General features: G+C 47.8%; 1 protein-coding gene across 1 annotated transcript in view; it reads right to left on the bottom strand.

Moving 5' to 3' along the window:
- NT5C3B (5'-nucleotidase, cytosolic IIIB) overlaps positions 1-18,880 on the bottom strand; it is a 70,323-nt gene that overhangs the window by 10,260 nt on the left and 41,183 nt on the right. The window lies entirely within an intron of this gene.

Genomic DNA, 18,880 nt, shown 5'->3' with positions numbered 1-18,880 from the left:
TAACAGTTCTTCTATTCTAAACAATGTTGAAAAACAAATAAAGAGCGGGATATATTTGTGGGATTCATAACATGAGGATCTACATTTCAGAGATAGGTTATAATGTAGTAAGGCTTATAGGTCCATGCAATAACACTGCAAGCATCTATTTCGCAATACTTATTTGTGCCTCTTTTACACATGAGAACTGTCTGCTTTGCAGGTTCTTTGCTGTGCTCTGAGGTTTAGTCTGCACATGATGTTCAAGGTTAAACAATGTCCCTTGTTATTCTGTTCTGATCTGTCCCTCGCACCTAGACATTACAGGCTTCACACAGCTGCACCTCTGGAAATTGTGTACTTTAATATTGCAAACACAAGCTGTTTTCACATACACGGAGAGACACCTTTCCAGAGAGAAGACCCGTGTTTGTCCTGTGTTTGTCCTGCAATGTGAACATTGCATCTAGGCCGTGAGGTATGGGGGTCTGCTTACAAAGCCCAGAGGTCTTCTGTTTCATAATAAACTCTCTTGTCACGGGAACGGTGGTTTGTTTGTTCCGTCCTTTTCCATTGTTTTCTATAACATGACATCCCAGTTTGTATTCTATGGAATTGTAACAATGCTGGTATATTGTGTCTATGCATTCTGCTGCTAGTATTGGCTCGTGTACTGCACCATAGAGCTCGTTAGTTGAAATAAACGTTTTAAACTATACTGCGTCTCTGATTACTCGCATTGTGGACAAGTATGAGTGGCTAAGCGAAAGAGTGTCTGGCTCCCGCGAATCCCAAGATAGAGTTACGCGTTCTGGGTTGTCTAATCATTGGTAGCTTTGCTGTAGATGGAGAACGAATGAGACACTAAAGCTAGTCAGTAAGGGAATTTGGGTACAGATGTGGTAGGTTGGTACACCACCTATTGACCAAGGTGCTTTTTACATGTGCATAGTTCTGTGTATGAGCAGAATCCCCGCAACATGGCACCACCAACGTTTGGTTCTTATCTACAAGACACTTGAGTAGTGCTTGTGCACGATTTCCTCACATCTGCCTTTGGAGGCGGCTGTGACGGGAATACCTTCTATATTGAAGTTTTTATAGGTTCTTTCCACCTTGAAGTTAAATAAAAACAAGCATTTACAATGCAACGGTTTCGCCTTTGCAAAAGTTAGAGCTATTGGCATTGTAAATGACAACATTTTTATTTTTGTTTCTGTGTTGGTTTTGAAAACAGATAAATAAATGCCATTGTCATTTACAATGCCAATAGCTTAATCTCTCGCAAATGCCACACACACACACCCACAGAGAGCCCCCCACAAAGAGCCCTCCCCACACACACAGAGAGCCCCCCACACAAGCAACGAGGGGAGAGGGGGTGAAGAGCGCACGCACACAAGGAACGAGAGGGGAGGGAGGTGAGGAGCTCACGTACACAAGACGGAAAACAAAGACGACAGCCACGAGTTTACCTTAAATGCAAAAACAGGAGCATACATACCAGGCAAAGACGGAAAACAGACACGACAACAACGAGCCACGCAAAGACGGAAAACAAAGACGACAACAAAAAAACAAGACGGAAAGAAGCCACGGAGACGACAATCGCGCAGCCCACTCGCGCAAAAGACACTTCGAAAAAGACCAAAACATGACCGCCGCAATGACGTTGTTAAAGGGGCGGAGCGCGCAAAAAATCACCGGAACGCCCACGAATCTGCTCGGACAATGACTGACGCATCTCTGTTCCAATAGCTAGCCTCCATTTATGGAGCTAGCCAACGGAACAGAGAGGCGGGTTAAAGCCCCATACTGAAACTCAAAAGATTTCGTCTGCGTGAACACTGCTGCGCAGTGGACGACAGGCGTAACCCAAAAAGGTTACTCTCTCTTATTAGCCCGTGCTGTGCTGCCTAAAGGTTGTACATCCTACTTTTGTGATGGGGCATGAGATTGCCGCACACAGTCGTAACCTGCTCAGGGACTACTTAAGGAATTATGAGGTCCCTAATACTGGGGTCGATCTAACTTTTGTAGTTGAAAAGGATCCTACGTATCCGTTTGAAGTCTTTTATTCTTGGGTCACCTTTCCGGCAGTTGAAGCGGATGATAATCTGTTTCATGAGTATGCTGCCACTGCGATGCCGGTCGCGTATCGTCCATATCAGACCCTAGAGGTTCCGCTATTGGCTTGGCAACACAGCATTTGGTTTAATGGTGCACTTTCTCACTCTTTTGCACCTACCCGTTTGGGTCCTTTATCAACTGAAAGAGCCTCATGGCCGGGGTTGGCTGGGTATGCACCGCACCTGCGTGGGTTAACACGCGCTAATCTCGATGAATTGCGGGCGTTGCATATTTCCTTAATTCGTGTTCAAAGAGCTGTTATACAGTTTGTGTCCCATGCTTTTAAGGCAGCTCCACCAGGGGTGTTCGCGCACTCGCGGGGACTAGTGGTGTGACTTTCAGTTCTGGTATGGTTAATTCAGTGATGGGCAAGCGTCCGACAAATAAGGATGAACTACCTTATTGGCTTGCCGAGCAATTTGGACAGCTTGAAGCTATTTTTCCTAATAACGCTCCTGTAGAGAAACACCAAATTTTAACAATTAGTTTGCCTCAAGATTTGCTTCCCGATTTGGCTGATTATAACACCTGTAGAAAGGCGTTTGCAGCTGTACACTCCAAGTGTCTCGGCACACAATCTATGACTGTCCTCCCCTCCGTGATAAAGCGTGTGCACAGTGGGAGTATTCGACGTGGCGGCTGATATGATCCTTGCCAATGTCAAGGGCGATGCTGTAAACTATCAAGTCGCTAACAGCTTGCAAACAGTCCCTGAGATGGACAAACCACGCAAATTACCAAAAATTATTGCAAAGGCTTATAAAACCATTGGCTGCAATAGTTTGGGGAACAACCCGTTTATTCAATCGCAAACACAGGCTAAATCATAGCCTAAAGGCCCATCTGATACAGATGGGCGCTCAGTCTTTTCTAAAAAAAGAACTGGAGAAATAAGAAAAAGGGGCAAGAACAACAGAAACAAGGTTCCCGTTCTAGTTCCCCAACACATGAATCTTCTGAGCGTACTTGATAGATTTCAAGTCCCTGATCAGTGTTCTCGTTCTTCACAGGACACGTCCGGCTCACAAGCTTGTGGTGGGGATCGCCAGGATCAAGGCAAGAGTCAGCAAGTTCCAAGGGGATGTGATCAGACTCGTCAGTTTGACGGCAAGGGAAAGCACGAAGAGCAACCACGTTTCCGACCCCCTTTTCAAAAGAAAAAAGTTGCTGCTTTAACAGAGAGATATTCCTCAGACAGTGTGAACACGACAACTGGATTGGACTTGGGCGGTAACCCGGCTAGACATCGCAGCATTAGTTACAATATTGCGGGAGGCACTGCGTCCTTGTCTGGAGGTGGCAGCAACGGAAATATTCATTACTGTAGAGACAGCCGGTTAGCCCCCCTGGATCGGCTGTAAGAAATAGTTTTTCGTATAGAGGGCGACACTGAGCGTGTTATTACAGGGATATTTTTTGGGGAGAATTTGACAGCTTCCTATGACATTTTGCTAGCGGAGGGGGACTGGCCTCCTCCTTTTGTTCTGGCCGCGGCTCAGACGGGATACTTCCTAGTTTTTCACTGGAGATTTCAAATGGTTTTTACAGCCATAAGCTGTCCCCTGAATGCAGCCAATGGACCGCATTCACAACAGGTGGAATCCAGATGAAATACCGGCGTTTGCCCATGGGCTACCAGAACAGCCCCGGAGTATGCGCTGCACGTGTTGCCTCTTTGTTGGACAGCATAGATCCAGATGCATATTCGTATGTTGATGATATCTATCTCACTGACAACGAATTATGGCCGCATCGGTGTCGAGTTGACCGCATAATTCTGCATTTTGCAGATTACGGTTACAATTTTAATTTTGCCAAGGCTCACAACGCACGTTATGGCGTGCTTTTCTTGGGCTATGAGCTCAACAATGAAGGTCGAGGACTGGCTCCTCATTTCCTAGAGAAATGCGCATGGTTGCAATCTCCAACCACACTGGAAAAAACTTCAGTCTTTGCTGGGATTTTTACACTTCGGGCGTACTTATATTCCCGAATATGCCCAGCGTATCAAGCCACTTTATGCCTTGATACAATCTACTTTTTCAAAAGCCAGCTGGTTACCGGAACATTCTGCTATATTACTTTCTTTGCAATCTGATTTGCTTGAATCTAAATACTTGTTAACGCGTGATAACCTCACTAACCTGGTGATACGAATCGTAACAGGCGCTGTGGGTTTCACTTACTTGACGTACAATGAAGGAGTCAGAGTGCCAATCCACCTCCTTTTTCTTTACTTCCTTTGGAAGACTATGCGTGTATTATTTACACCGATGGTTTGGCTCAACCGGCCACGGCTTCTAAACATGCTTACTCAGCAGCGTGTGCTATAGTTGCAGGTACAATGGAGAACAGAGAATTCAAATCTTCCCTAGTGCACACTCAGGCACTGGGAGACTGTATTGCACAATTAGCTGAGCTGCATGCCTTAGTTCTTGGTCTCAAGTTTGCTGATCCAAAAGTTTTGACTCTTATTGTCTGCGATTCTTATTAAGGTGTTCAGTCTTTCAATTACAACTTATTCCTCTGGTCTCAAAATTATCGAGATTCTAAAGGCAGCACAATTAAGCATAACACGCTTTGGGCTCGAGCGGCAGATCTTAAACAACGTTTGCCACTCACACATGTTATACATACTCTTGGCCATCAGAGTGCCCTTACTCTCCAAAGTGGTAGCTTGGTCGAGCAGTAAGGCAGTACCAGAGGACAGTGTAAAGCATTTGATGTACACACTCAGTCAGCAAAAGGTTTCACACACTCAAGGACTGAACTCCAAGCCAATTGTTTGTATATCCAAAGATATGGTTGTTTTATTTTTAGAACCAACAGTTATAAAAATATACTTTTCAGTGTTCTCATGTAAATACTTTGCAGAGGAGCAATAAGTTTGTACACACAATAATCACAGGTTAGCTAATAAGCAATCCAGTTCTGAACCACACTCTAGCATTGAGCTCAATGGGTTTTCACAGGAAAGTACAGTTGATTACTTTATGGATTACTTTGGTAGTTCCAGGACTAGATCTTGGATTCAGTCCTGGAGCCTAAGCTGAAACCAGATTAGCAAAAACGTTTTAGTTACAGTGATGATTTTTCCTGAATATAAAGCTGTTTTAAAAGTTCACACTTAGCAACCTTTTGAGGTGATTCTCACAATGTTAATCAGTGGGAGGAAATTCAGGTTACAGGTAAAGTACGATCGCATTACTGTTGTAACCCAGCACTAGTCTCCTAGGCCCAGCACTGGGGGCTTAACTCAAAACAGGTAGGTAATTGCGTTTCAGTATTTCGTGTGATTTTTAAAGAATATTTGCAGTTTTCAAAAGTAGATACTTAGACGAAATTTCATAGAAAAGCAAACAATGGGTTCCGATGGAGAAAATACAGGTTACTAGTAAACCCACTAGGGATTACTTTTGTGGTTCAATACTGGGCTGAAAGGTACAGTACTGGCTTCTCTCCTGATCACAGGTGAGTATTTTCGAATTCGGACTTTGGCTGGTTTTATAGGAATATTTTCAGTTTTCAAAACTTCACAAAGAAAATTTTCGAGTCAAAAAATGGGTCAATGTTATCCAATGGCAGGTAGGGGGTCATAGCTCATTCAGAGCAGCACGCCGTGAGGGCAACGGCTGTCACCTTGCATCCAGCTACCTTTCCCAACATCTCCGTGAGGGACACGGAACCTTGCCTGGCCACACTGAACATCGCGCCGCCGCCGGGTAAACTACACTACCCAGCTGCCCCAGGCTGCAGGCGCGGCTGTGACGACATCGACGCTCCCAGAGGCGCCTTAACTGGAGGGAGCGCCGAAAGCTCTCGGGGGTCATAGCTCATTCAGAGCAGCACGCTGTGAGGGCAACGGCTGTCACCTTGCATCCAGCTACCTTTCCCAACACCTCCGTGAGGGACACAGAACCTTGCCTGGCCGCGCTGAACATCGCGCCGCCGCCGGGTTAACTACACTACCCAGCTGCCCCAGGCTACAGGGTGACGACATCGACGCGCCCGGAGGTGCCTTAACTGGAGGGAACGCCTCTCGCCCCGCGAGTCGCGCGAGGGAGCATCCAGGGCAAAGGGCAGGCCATCTGAGGCCGTCCGAGGCCGGGATGGGCCATCCCACTGACATTCGCAATGGGGAAGAGAAAGCAGCTTTGCCAGGGCGAACATGAAGGTAAACATGCTAAGATTCCCAGGAAATCGGAATCTATAATTTCTTACCTGACTTCTGCCGTGGGTGTTCTGACCAAGGAAATAGCAATTGCTGAGAAGGGGCTGGGTCCTGCCAACACTGACCCAGCATTAGAATCTGATCATACCCAGAGTGTACATTGGAACCTACAATTGTGATTGCAAACACCCCCTCCACAGTGAGCCCCTTATTGTTCCCTCAAGTCCACCGCACTCTCACTCCCCTCAAAAGGTTACAACCCCATTGGCCCCCCCTCAAGATTACACGTAGGCGAAGGTCTTGGATAAAAGCTCCTAAGAGGAAAAATCTACCGGGTAAGGCTACTCATCAGGATGCCAGCATAAGGGATCATGTTCATAACATTCTAGAAGACCTGTTCACATCAAGACGTGAACCCGCACTGGTGGCCATTGCAAAAGACATTGTGGACACTCTAAATGTATGTGTAGCGGGGCTTTTGGGCAAATGCGAGAAAATTTATGCTTTTCTCAAACAATAATGAAGCCAAATGGGGAATTTGGTCAACTCTCCAATTCTAAATGTTACTTACTCTAGGGTTAAATCTATAAATAAGGCCTCAGAAGCTTCAAGGGAAAGAAGCCTGGTTAATGGGGTGTTATGGAGGGGCAGAGGCCCACGAGGGTTGGGACACCGAGCATTAACCACGGAGTTAAGCCGGCTCTCAATAGGGATAGTTGCCTGGATTTGCCTCCGGAGGCTGCCCCTCTAGTGGCCGTTTTTACAGGGGTTTCACCAGCAAGGGCTGGTCCAGCCGAGACAACCCACGACCTCATGGTATTGGCCAGGGAATGTTGTTCCCAGTTTAGTAGTGGAGGAACTGACATCACAAGCACCGTCATCATGGCAAGGAGGGTAAGCTGGGTAGGGCGTCACCCAAAATGTATTCCAGGGGACTGCCTAGTGGTAAATTTTAACAATCAGGACAGCGCACACAAGCTGTTCTGGGATGCTTCAGACCCGGCAAATGATGGTATTAGACCTCTCCCTCTCTGCTTTTTTTATCCCCCGGACAGGAGAAAAACTACTTTGATACATCAGGAAGGGCTCCCTCGTACTATTGTGCGCTCATCACACTATCAGGCCAATATTACTGCACAACAAAGGTCTACACGAGAGTTGTCAGGGAGGGCAGAAAGGGGACCCTCCAGCGATTTGGTTGTTGTTCAGCAGGGAGGTCCACCCTCAGTAGAGATAGGTCTCACCAATCGTTTTCCCCCTTGGCCTCAATGGACACGAACGATTGACTACCCTGTAGCCCGACAGAGGAGAGGGTTGAGGTAGGACCCCAGAGGCCCATATGTAAAATCTTGACCTGGAACGTGGCAGGCATCAGATCTAAAGCTACGGATCCCATTTGGCTGGAGTTTATTAAGCAGCATGATATTCTTGCCCTCCAGGAGACCTGGGACATCTCTTCCAGTTTTTCATTGGATGGGTATCTTAGTTTCTCCTTCCCTGCAGTTCCTGGAATAGTGGGAAGACCTAAAGGGGGACTGCTTATCCTTCTTTCGCTGAACTTAGCAGGGGTTTTTAAGAAATTGGAACCTGCCTCACTCAACTTCCTCATTATTAAATGGATTATTTCTGAGCAGCAGAAATTTTTACTCATTAATTTTAATAACTCTAGGGAGGGCTCATCTTTGAATGAACATTTGGCCGCCCTGGAGCATTTTATGTCAGTCTATAAACAAGATCCTTCTTCTGCCCCAGAGGTGGTTCTTCTGGGAGATTTTAATATACATCCTTGCTTGTGGGACTGCTATAATGACGTTCATGGAGGGTCTCCGTGTGAGGGGGTCCCCCATATTGAGCACAGTAATTTATTTATTTATTTGCAGGTTTGTAACGCGGTGGCTCGACTCCCGGAGGAGTATCTCAGCGCCTTTGGCCTCTACAACATAAGTTTAGGGGAAGGGCTGGTTTAGCAGCCATTCCAGTGTTGAAATAAGAAGGTCTTCAGCATTTTTCTAAAAGGGAAGTGTTCTGCACATAGCCTGAGAGATTTTGGGAGACTATTCCAAAGGGAGGGTCCTGCTACAGATAGCGCTTTTGTTCCATGTCTGGACTTTTTTGCTCTAGGTACACAAAGAAGGCCTTGCTCGCTCGACTTAAGAGTCCGGGAGGGTATGTAGGGGAGAAATTTGGTGGACAGGTATGCAGGACCCATCCCGTTGAGGCTTTTATGTATGGTGCAGCATACTTTGAACTTGGCTCTCTGTTTGACCGATAACCAATGTAGTTTTGTCAGCAGAGGTTTGGAAGGTGTACGAGGAGGGGCGTTCAGAACCAAGCGAGCAGCCGTGTTCTGGACCACCTGAAGTCTTGTCGTGACTCCCTCGTTAGCGGACAGGAGCAAGCCATTGCAATAGTCTATTCGACTTAGGACTAGAGCTTGTACCAGCGTCCTTCTAGTTGCATCTGGTAGTAGGGGGAAGATTTTACGCAGCATTCCAATCACATGGAAGCAGGCTCCCACCACCTGGTTGCTATGCTGTTTGATAGTGAGTTCTTGATCTAATCGGACTCCCAGATTCTTGACTATTTGTTTGGGCTTGGGTACTGGTCCTAGATCTTGTGGCCACCAGTCCGGAGTCCAAAGTAGTTTTGCTTCACCAAACAACATGACTTCTGTCTTTCCAACGTTGCATTGCAAGTAGTTGGAAGACATCCAGTGTGCCACTGCTTTCATGCCTTGAGAGAAGGAGTTCCTAACCTCGGGGGTAAAGATTTTAAAGGGAAAGAGGAGTTGCGTGTCATCCGCGTAAGATATCGGGATGCATCTGTACGTTCTCATGATGTTAGCCAGGGGTGCCACGTATATGTTGAAAAGCGTGGGGCTCAGGCATGAGCCTTGTGGCACCCCCTTGGAGATTTCAACTTCCTCTGACTGATACGCACCCATTGTTACTTGCTGGGTGCGGTTTGTTAGGAAACTCCTCAACCATGCCAGAGCTTTGTGCTTCAGGCCGATGTTAGCTAGCCTGGCAATCAGGATGGAATGAGACACGGTGTGAAATGCAGCAGACAGATCCAACAGCACCAGGATAACGGAGTGGCCCCTATACTGGTACATGTGTAGATCGTCTGCGACTGACATCAGGGCGGTCTCGGTGCTGTGTCTAGGCCTGAAGCCCGATTGCGAGTGGTACAACACTCCTGCGGATTCAATGTATTTAGACAAATTTCTGTTAACACATTTTTCAATAACTTTGCCTAGAAAAGGGAGCAGGGATATAGGCCTGAGGTTGGCTAGCTCACTCCAGGGAGTCGCAGTGTTTTTCCTGAGCGGCTTAACCAGTGCCTTTTTCCATCCTTGCGGAACCTGTCCTGTGCTCAGCGAGAGGTTTATCAGCCTCTGGAGAACAGGTCCCAGTTCCATTGCCAGTGTGGGCATAACACGCGCAGGGATAATATCCGTCGGGCAACCACTCTTTATCTGGGAGATGAGTACTAATACTTCCTCAATCGAAATAGGGGGAAATACAGAGAGGGAGTGCATGACTGGAGGTTGTATTTCCGCATTTAAAATTGGGTCATTCCCATTCCTACTGGTTTGATTCGAAAGTATGATTTTGTCATAAATTGCATCAATGTTTTGAGTGAAGAACTGAGAGGTATTATCGCACAATTGCTGTGAAGCCACTTCCGGGCTTTCGCAAGCTGTTGGTTTTGTAAAGGTCTGTAAGATCTGATATAGTGCTTTGGGGTTGTTACCAGCCGCCGATAGCTGTGATGCAATATGTTTTTTTTCGCGCAACGCGAATAGCTTTATGGTATGCTGTCAAGGAGCTCCTATACAGTTGTTTGTCTCTGTCTTGACGGGAAGCCCTCCATCTTTTCTCTAGTTTTCTGGTGGCTTGTTTAAGTGATCTGAGGTGCTCCGAAAACCATACTTCCTGTTTATGTGCAGGTCTGGGTTTAAAGGTTTTTAGTGGAATGATCCCATCTATAGTTTTGAGTACCATCTCTTCGTATTTGTTTAAGGCATTTTCAATGTTCTCACTGGCGCTTGGTGTCGGCGCTACAAATTTATTATTAAAGGCTTGCTGGGTCAGTTTGTGCCAAGGTCTTCTTTTGCTTGGTAGAGCAGTGTGTCCCATATCATGCAAAATAGGAGTTGGGATATAAAATTCAATAATGAAATGGTCTGTCCATTCTACCTGATAGGGGGTATACACTCGACCTGTAGGGAATTGGTTAAAACTAAGTCCAACGTGTGTCCGGCTTGATGAGCAGGCCCGGTATTAACCTGCCTTAGACCCAGTGAGTTGAGGTCTGCCATTAAAGTATGCACCTCAGTGCTGTTGTCTAACTCACTATGGACATTAAAATCACCTAGGAGTAGGAAATCGGAATGGTCATGTATATGGGGTGCCAATGCCTCCATCAATGCTACAGATAGATTGGAGCATTGACCGGGGGGGGGAGGGGGGGCAGTAGATTAGTGCTCCCTTTCTACTCTTTTTAGATGAAATATGGATTTTAAAAATCGTAAGTTCTAATTCGGGGGTGCATATCTCATCCAGCACAGTGACATTAATTTCTTGTTGTGGACAATCGCTATTCCACCTCCAATTTTAATAGGACGGTCCAGCCTAACGATTTTGTAGCCCACTGGGATTCCCAAAGTTATGGCAGGACCTGAGTGAGGTTTAAGCCATGTTTCCGTCAGGAAGCACAGGTCTGGTTCCTCTGAAGAAATCAGATCCCATACTTCTATGGCGTTTTTTGGTAATGATCAGATGTTACATAACAGGTTTTTATTTTTCAGTGGAGTACGGGTAGTCTTTTTGTTTATCGGGGTGGAGTTGTAGGCCAGTGTAACATTTTCGGTTGAGCAGCGTTCAGGGAGGATATCAGAGGTGTATCTAGCCCCTGCGACTGTCTCAAATTGAGTTTTGCAATGGCGGCACGTAAATGGAACCTCTAAACTGCCCTCCACCTTGTTAGGGCACTCCATAGGTAGATGATTTTGGATACTTAGTAATACCTGTGAAGAGTAGGTTAATCGTGAATCTGAGGGTATCGCCATAGCACCCGGCCCCTGGCCCTGTCCTGTCGCGGACGGGCGCAGACGGGCTGGTCTTTGACTTGTCTTCGGCGCTGGCTAAGGTGCCCCACTGCACGCAACCGCTGCGCGCTAGGGCCGACGAGGGCTAAATAGCCCTGTGAAGTGGAGAGCTGGAGCGCTAACCGCTCGCCTTCCTGGGCGTGTCTTGCTCTTGCCTGCCCCACCCTCCGCACAACGGTATAGGCTACCGAGTCGTACCGGGGCGGGCAGGCTTGAGTATTGGGCAAAGACAGCCAGTGATGCCGTGGGAGCCCCTCTGAGCCCTGTCAGGCACGAGTGCATCAACGATGACAGAGAGTGATAACACACACTTAGCGCTATGAGTATTCAAAATTAGTACATCAATTTTAAACACGGTCTATACGGGTTAGTGCTGGGATTTTAAAATTCTAAAATCAATTTTAAAATATGCTCGGTGCGGGGTCAGTGCAGGGACAATTAAAGTTATTACATCAATTTCAATTCCAATCAGTGCGCTAGAACAATCTGCCGCTGGGCTTCCGCTCACCTAAGTAGGTAGGCGCCAAGCGGGGTCGGGAGATGCTGCCACCGTCGTCCCTTACCGCAAGAGTCCGGTGCCTCCTCGCTGCCTAAAAAGCCATGTGAAGTGGAGAGCTGGATCGCTAACCGCTCGCCTTCCTGAGCGTGTCTTGCTCTTGCCTGCCACGCCCTCCGCACAACGGTATAGGCTACCGAGTCGGACCGGGGCGGGCAGGCTTGAGTATTGGGCAAAGACAGCCGGTGATGCCGTGGGAGCCCCTCTGAGCCCTGTCAGGCACGAGTGCATCAGCGATGACAGAGAGTGATAACACACACTTAGAGCTATGAGTATTCAAAATCAGTACATCAATTTTAAACACGGTCTATACGGGTTAGTGCTGGGATTTTAAAATTCTAAAATCCATTTTAAAATAGGCTCGGTGCGGGGTCAGTGCTGGGACAATTAAAATTATTACATCAATTTCAATTCCAATCAGTGCGCTAGAACAACCTGCAGCTGCGCTTCCGCTCAACTAAGTAGCAGGCGCCAAGCGGGGTCGGGAGATGCTGCCACCGTCGTCCCTTACCGCGTAAGGAGGGAGAGGCCCTGGAGGGTCTCCTCTCAAACATGAATTTATTCGAACCAGCTATTGGTAAATGCGAGGCGAGAGTTCCAACGTAGGGAGAGGGGCAAACACCATAATTGATTACATTTTTTTATCCCCTGGTGTTTTGGCTAAAACTATGGTCTATAGCGTAGTGACTTCAACTTTCAGCAACCATAAGCGACCATAGACCAGGGGAGACAGATTAAATGGAACAGGGTTGTCCCAGAAGCTTTCTTTGAGGAACTCGCACTTAAAACCGAGGCTAACCTGGCTGTCTGCTTGGATGACACTGCTGCAGGAGTTGATGTAGTTGATGCTTATGTAGCAGTGTGCAAGCGGATCTCCAAATACCTTGAGGCTGACGACACCGCCCATACAAGGGGGCCTACAAATGGTTCGATAAAAATTGTTCAATTGCTCACGGTGCACTACTTAAGGCACTCAAACATAGACCGAGGAATAGAGCCCTAGTTGCTGATCTCCGCAAGGAGTATAAAATCCGCAATTATAACACGCAAGCGTCAAATTAAGGAGGCCTGGGAAAATCTGCAATCCACGGATGTGAGAAGGGACAGCAGGAAATTCTGGGCTGTTATTAATCAGCCGTTCTTCTCGGACCAGGAGAATCTGGACACGGACTGTGTGATCCCCGATGAGAGTTGGCTTGAACACTTTAAAAGCATTTACGACATAGATCAGAGGGGCCCAGCTTTTGCCGACGTTGACACTGTTCGGCATGCTATGCCTGTCAGGTTTTACTTGGCTGAGGTAGAAAGGGCTATTAAAGAGACAAGTAGAAATAAGGCCCCAGGCCCGGATGGGGTTCCTGCAGACTTGTACATCCTGTATCCACAATTTTGGGCTAAAATTTTGACCAACGTGTTTAACACGGTGTCAACTGCGGGTTTCCCATCCTCTTGGTCCTCTTCTGTCATAGTCCCTATTTTTAAAAAGGGAAATAGAGGGGACCCCGCCTGCTATAGGCCAATCTCATTGTTGGTCTCTGCCGTTAAAATCTTGGGCAGGGTCATCCTACAGAGATTGGGGGACTGGCTTGCAGGTAGTGGGGAATTCTCCAACCTCCAGTACGGTTTAAGAGCACACAGGGGTACCATGGACCAATGTTTAAACTTATACTTCCTTATAAGTAAATATACAGTCGTGAATGAGGGACTTTTATATTTGGGTTTCATGGACCCCTCGTTGGCTTTTGATTTAGTTAACCGTTCAAAACTGTGGCTTATTTTGCCGGAGATGGGTTTGGATGCGTCTTTGGTTAATTTTTAAGTGTTCTTCATCAGGACCTGTCCGCCTCTGTCAGGGTTACGAGGGAAGGCCGGTGTACTGGGCAATTCAGCTCTAGAAGGGGGGTCAGACAAGGCTGTATTTTGGCCCCTCTTCTTTTTACCATTTACATCAATGCCCTTGAAAAATCATTGGACTTGGCTACACTAGATATTCCGCGTATAGGTGGGTCGGGTATCCCGGTCCATCCTGTACACGGATGATGCCGTCCTACTTGCACGCACGGGCATGGGCCTACAGAGGCTGTTGGATCACTTTGGCAGTTTTATGGAAGCCCTGGATTTAAAGGTTAACACTACAAAACCCCATGTAATGGTTGCCGGAGCACGGAATAAAAACTTGAAGGTTAAAACCTGCATGTGCAACGGTACAGAAATGTCGAGGGTGCCGTTTTTCTCCTACTTGGGAGTTCTATTTGATGAGAAGGGGAACTGGGGCCCTCAGATGAAGCTAAAAAGCAATGTAGTAGTAATATCCACTACAGCTCTTTTGAACTTTCTCCAAGAGATTGGGAGCAATGCTAAAGATTTATAATTCAAAGTGTTTGGCAATTGCCTCGTATGGCTCGGATATCTGGGGTTACGTACTGTTAGAATTGGGGGTCTCTGGTTGGCGCAAGTATGCCCTTGTGACAAGCAGGGACCCTCTCCTCTAGTCAGAGCAAGGGAACTACCCTTTAAGAATAACCCCTGCTCACCCTCTAGGTTGCGTGGCGCGAGCAGTCAAGGCTAATCTCCAGGGCGCATTTAGTTAAGTATTTATAATCACACACAGTAAATAACAGTGACCCCTCCACAAATGGACACCAGGCTGTGGTATGTATAAAAATACTGGTACTTTATGTAAAAATAATAGATTTGTAGACTTATCACAAGACCTTAAATAACATTAAATCAGGATGCACACAATACTTTAGTTGGGGTTGGAATGGATACTTTTCTTGGCTGTTCAATGCTTCAATTCAAGTGTTACTTCAAAATACAGTTCCCTTCAGCAAAGCGTCTTTAAATCAATAATCACGTTGTTTAAAAGGTTGCACACAATCCTTCTCAGGGGGACTGCGCTTGTAAATAGCGCCCTGTGTAGATCTGCCTCACGAGGGCTCCCTAACAGGCAGGCAGGAGGCTTAGGAGTAATCTAACACCGACCGCCTGGTCCACTGAAGGATGCAACTAATTCTTTTAAAGCGTTTCTGTGCGTTTTTATTCCAGCAAGGTGTCCCTTCTGCACTCGTGCGCAGTGTACTGACTGTGCAGGACATGCGGGGTTAACTGGCACCGAGCAAAGGGGCCGGCCACGAGGGACTCTGGGGGCCGGTGCGCCCAGTGCAGGATGTGGCGTTACAGTACCTTTAAAAGGGGGCGCTGGCAGGCACGATGATGGACAGCGGCGTACCGTAGCTCTGGTCCGATCTTCTTCCACGAGGCACGGCGGTAGGGGGGCGGCCTGTACGTCGTGTACAGTGCAGCACTTAGGTGCGGCGCGGCCGGGGACAGGAGCGGGACAAGTAGGTACGCTGCAGGCGTACGCCACGGACTTTGGTGAGGCGGCCCGGCCTTCAGCAAGGGGTGCGGCAACGTAGGTACACTTCAGGTGTACGCCACAATCCTAAGTTTAATTTTCACAGGCGGGGAAAGGCTGGTACGTCCAAGGTGTACGGCGCGTACACCGGGATACTTGTGGGGCCCAGTGCGAGTCGTACACGGCTCCTGGCTTCCAGCCGGTACGACGCGCAGAATCTCGGCGGTCTTCCAAGGAGTACGCTTTACGCGTACGACGCGGACTTCAGTCAGCCGAGTCTGGAGCGGGGAAACGCTGCTTCCCAGGATAGCGCGGTGCCGGGGAGAGAGTACACGGCGGTGTACTCGGCGACTCCACAGGCAAGGGAGGCAATCTCTGGAATACTTCTGCCCAGTGGGGATGCAGCCGCAGACTAGGGCGTCATTCAGGAGGGCGAGGCGGGTGTGGGCAGCCGGGTTTCACGGTGTGAGAGCGGCTCGAGTCAGAGCGGGTCACACGGGGCGGCCGGGCACAGGACGGCCTCGCAGCAGTCCAGGTACAGGACGCACGGCTGGGGGCTCCAACAGCAGGGGGAGTGTGCCAGCAGTTTCTTCACGGCTCAGATGCAGGCGGGCACTCGGCTGGCGGCTCCAGCAGCTGGACTGTCGGCGGGGGCTGTGAGGCTCAGGCCGTGGAGGGACACAGCGAGGCAGGTGCGGGGCGGCCCTGGGGTGACACAGTGTGTCGGACGGCAGTGGCACGGACTCGGGGACACGTCCAGGCCCAAATCAGGATTTATGAGGCTCACAGCGACTGCGTTCAGCTCGGTTCGATGAGGGAGAGATGGTCCCGGGGCTCAGTTCAGGGGGCCAGCTCACTTCCAGGCCCTTGGAGATCTGCCTTGAAGCACAAGTCTTTGGTAGAAAGTAAAAATAAAGCAAAGTCTTTCAGTAGAGTTTCCTCCCCTCCTTTGGCAGCAAGGTTCCCACTGTTGGTCAATCCCCCAGGACAGGGACAATCTTCCTCTTTCAGCTTCCTTGGTTCCTTCTCCTCAGGCAGAGGGGGCGTCTTGGTTCACAAGCAGGATCTGATTTACAAGGATCAGGGCTCCTATATTTATATGGCATTTCTTTTGTCTTTTCAGGCCAGGGGGGCCTCTGCATAATCCCTTTCAGTGGTGGAGCACTCTGAGTGGCTGTCCTTGGCTGTTTCTTTCAGTGTGAGGGGCAGGCACATCAGACGCTCCACAGGAGGTGGAGCCAGCATTGTGGGGACAGGGGGCAGCCAGGAGTATCTTGATGACAGTGCTTCGCCCTTCCTGGGCCAGGTGCAGGCTGAGTCATCAGTCGCTCCCCAGGGGGCGGAGCCAGCATTGTGGTGGCAGAGCACAGCCTGATTAAGAGTCATGGGACACTCCTACCTCCCACTAAGGTGTAATCCTTGCATTCACCACCTGTCATCCCCCAGCCCTGTCACTCACACATCCCAGACAGTCAAATACACAAACTAGCAGAGGCGGGCTGAAATGGTTAGTCAAGCAAATGCTAACTTTCTAAACGTAGCATTTGCAAACACAGGATATTAAAATAAACTTTACTAAAAGAAGTATTTTCTGAGTTCAGGCATACTAAACATGACTCTCTACCATGTTCCCTGAGCCTGCTGGGATTATAGAGTGTAATAATTCCAGCAGCCCATCTGGCCTAAAGGGGACAGGTAGCCTTACAATAGTGAAAAACGAATTTGTCTGTAATTCACTATAAGGGCATGCCACACACATCAGAGCATGTCCTACCTTACACTTACAATGCACCCTGCCCTTTGGCCTACCATAGGGGTGACTAATATGAAGTTAAGGGAAGGTTTAGGGGCTGGCAAGTGTGTGCACTTGCCCAGCCAGCATGACAGTACCAGACTGCACGCAGGGTCTGCAGTGGCAGACCCTAGACACATTTTAACAGGCTGCTTCTGTGGGTGGCGCAACCAGCGCTGCAGGCCCACTAGCAGTATTGGCATTCACAAGCCCTGGCACTCCTGGTGCACTTTACTGGGGACTGACAGTAAATCCAATGAACCAATCAGGTATACCAATCACAGTTACATTTTACATTGGGAGCACTTGCACTGCGGCACGGATTGGCCGTGGCGCAGTGCCCTGAGCAGCGGACACCAGCAAAAACATCTGAGGCACATCAGCAAAAAGTGGAAGGGAAACTCACGCCAAGGTGCCAGGTCTAACACGTACCATCGCCCAAGATACAAACTGTAGAAAACAGGTTCCTCAGATCCCTTCTGTCACTCCCGCAATCATCCCCCACATTTTCTATACACTGTGAAGTGGGACTGAGTTATGTCTCAGATTGCCTAAAAATGGCTCCGCTGATTCGCTGGGTTAAAACCTAGCTGAATGAGGAGATCACTCTTAACCACCTGATACTGAAGGATTGTGTTGCCCTTGAGAAGGCGGACAGGGTCCCATGGCTGTCGTATGTTAGAGCGGCATGCGGCAGGTTGGGACGACCAGAATTGTATTCTTTGCCACAGGGCATTAAGAAGGAGGATATAGGGTAGATCAAGCAAAATTTTCGCAACTTGTTGGAGGCGGAAAGAACTTAAAAAACCTATGGTGAGATTCACTTATGGTTTATTAATCTCCCCAGGGACTGAACCGTATCTAAAGTATGTTACCAAGCCTTTCCATCGCTTTCTACTGGTCAGATTCCGGTTCAACCTTATTCATCTTACGTTAGGTACATATCCTAAATGGGGGAAACCAGAAGACACTGCACCATGTACCTGTGACAGCTTTTCCTTACGGGATACGCTCCACTTGGTAATGTTCTGTGAGCACTACTCGGTGGCGCGTAAAAAAAAATTACATCCAATTTTGCGGGAATCTGGTTTTGCACAAGTAAGGCCTGCCCTCCTATATTTACAACTGCTTAGTTCTGTCCAGGTTACCTATAGTGTAGCCAGTTTTTTGGTGGCAGCAGCCCGGTTAAGACTCCTTTAACTGTAATCTCTGTGTAGGGCCAAATGGGGTTACAGCCATTAATTGATATATATTTATATATCAAATGATATCAAATGATGTAATCAAGTAAAGCAGGGTGGTAGGGCTTTGTCCGTAGCCGGTCCCACCTTGTGGAATAGATTACCCCTGGCACTTAGGAAATGCACAGAACATCTGAGTTTCAGGAAACAACTTAAGACCTTTTTGTTTCAATCATAAATCTTTTCCTCTGGACTTGCTGAAAACGTTATCTAGGTCACAGGCGCAGAGATACTCCTACGGGAGTCGATTCCTAGCGCGGTACAAACCTGTAAATAAATAAAAAATAAATGCACTTTATACTGGTTTCAAATTGCCGTTGGAGAAGGAATTTTCTTATATTTTGTACTGCCTACTATTTTAAATTCTGTTTTTATGAATTATATGAATTGTAAAGATTCAAATGTGTTCTTAATTATCTATATATTTCAACGTGCGGAAGATGATTTTGTATTGTCTTTTATGATTTTAATTAATCGAAATAAAGAACTTTGACTGGCTGAATTACCGGTTTCCAGGTGAGAACTTGGTTGGTGAAGTTA

Source organism: Lissotriton vulgaris, chromosome 5, assembly GCF_964263255.1.
Source record: "Lissotriton vulgaris chromosome 5, aLisVul1.2, whole genome shotgun sequence".
Classification (NCBI taxonomy): domain Eukaryota; kingdom Metazoa; phylum Chordata; class Amphibia; order Caudata; family Salamandridae; genus Lissotriton; species Lissotriton vulgaris.
Note: the sequence above shows the minus strand (reverse complement) of the source record. Positions and strands in the feature narration are given on the sequence as shown.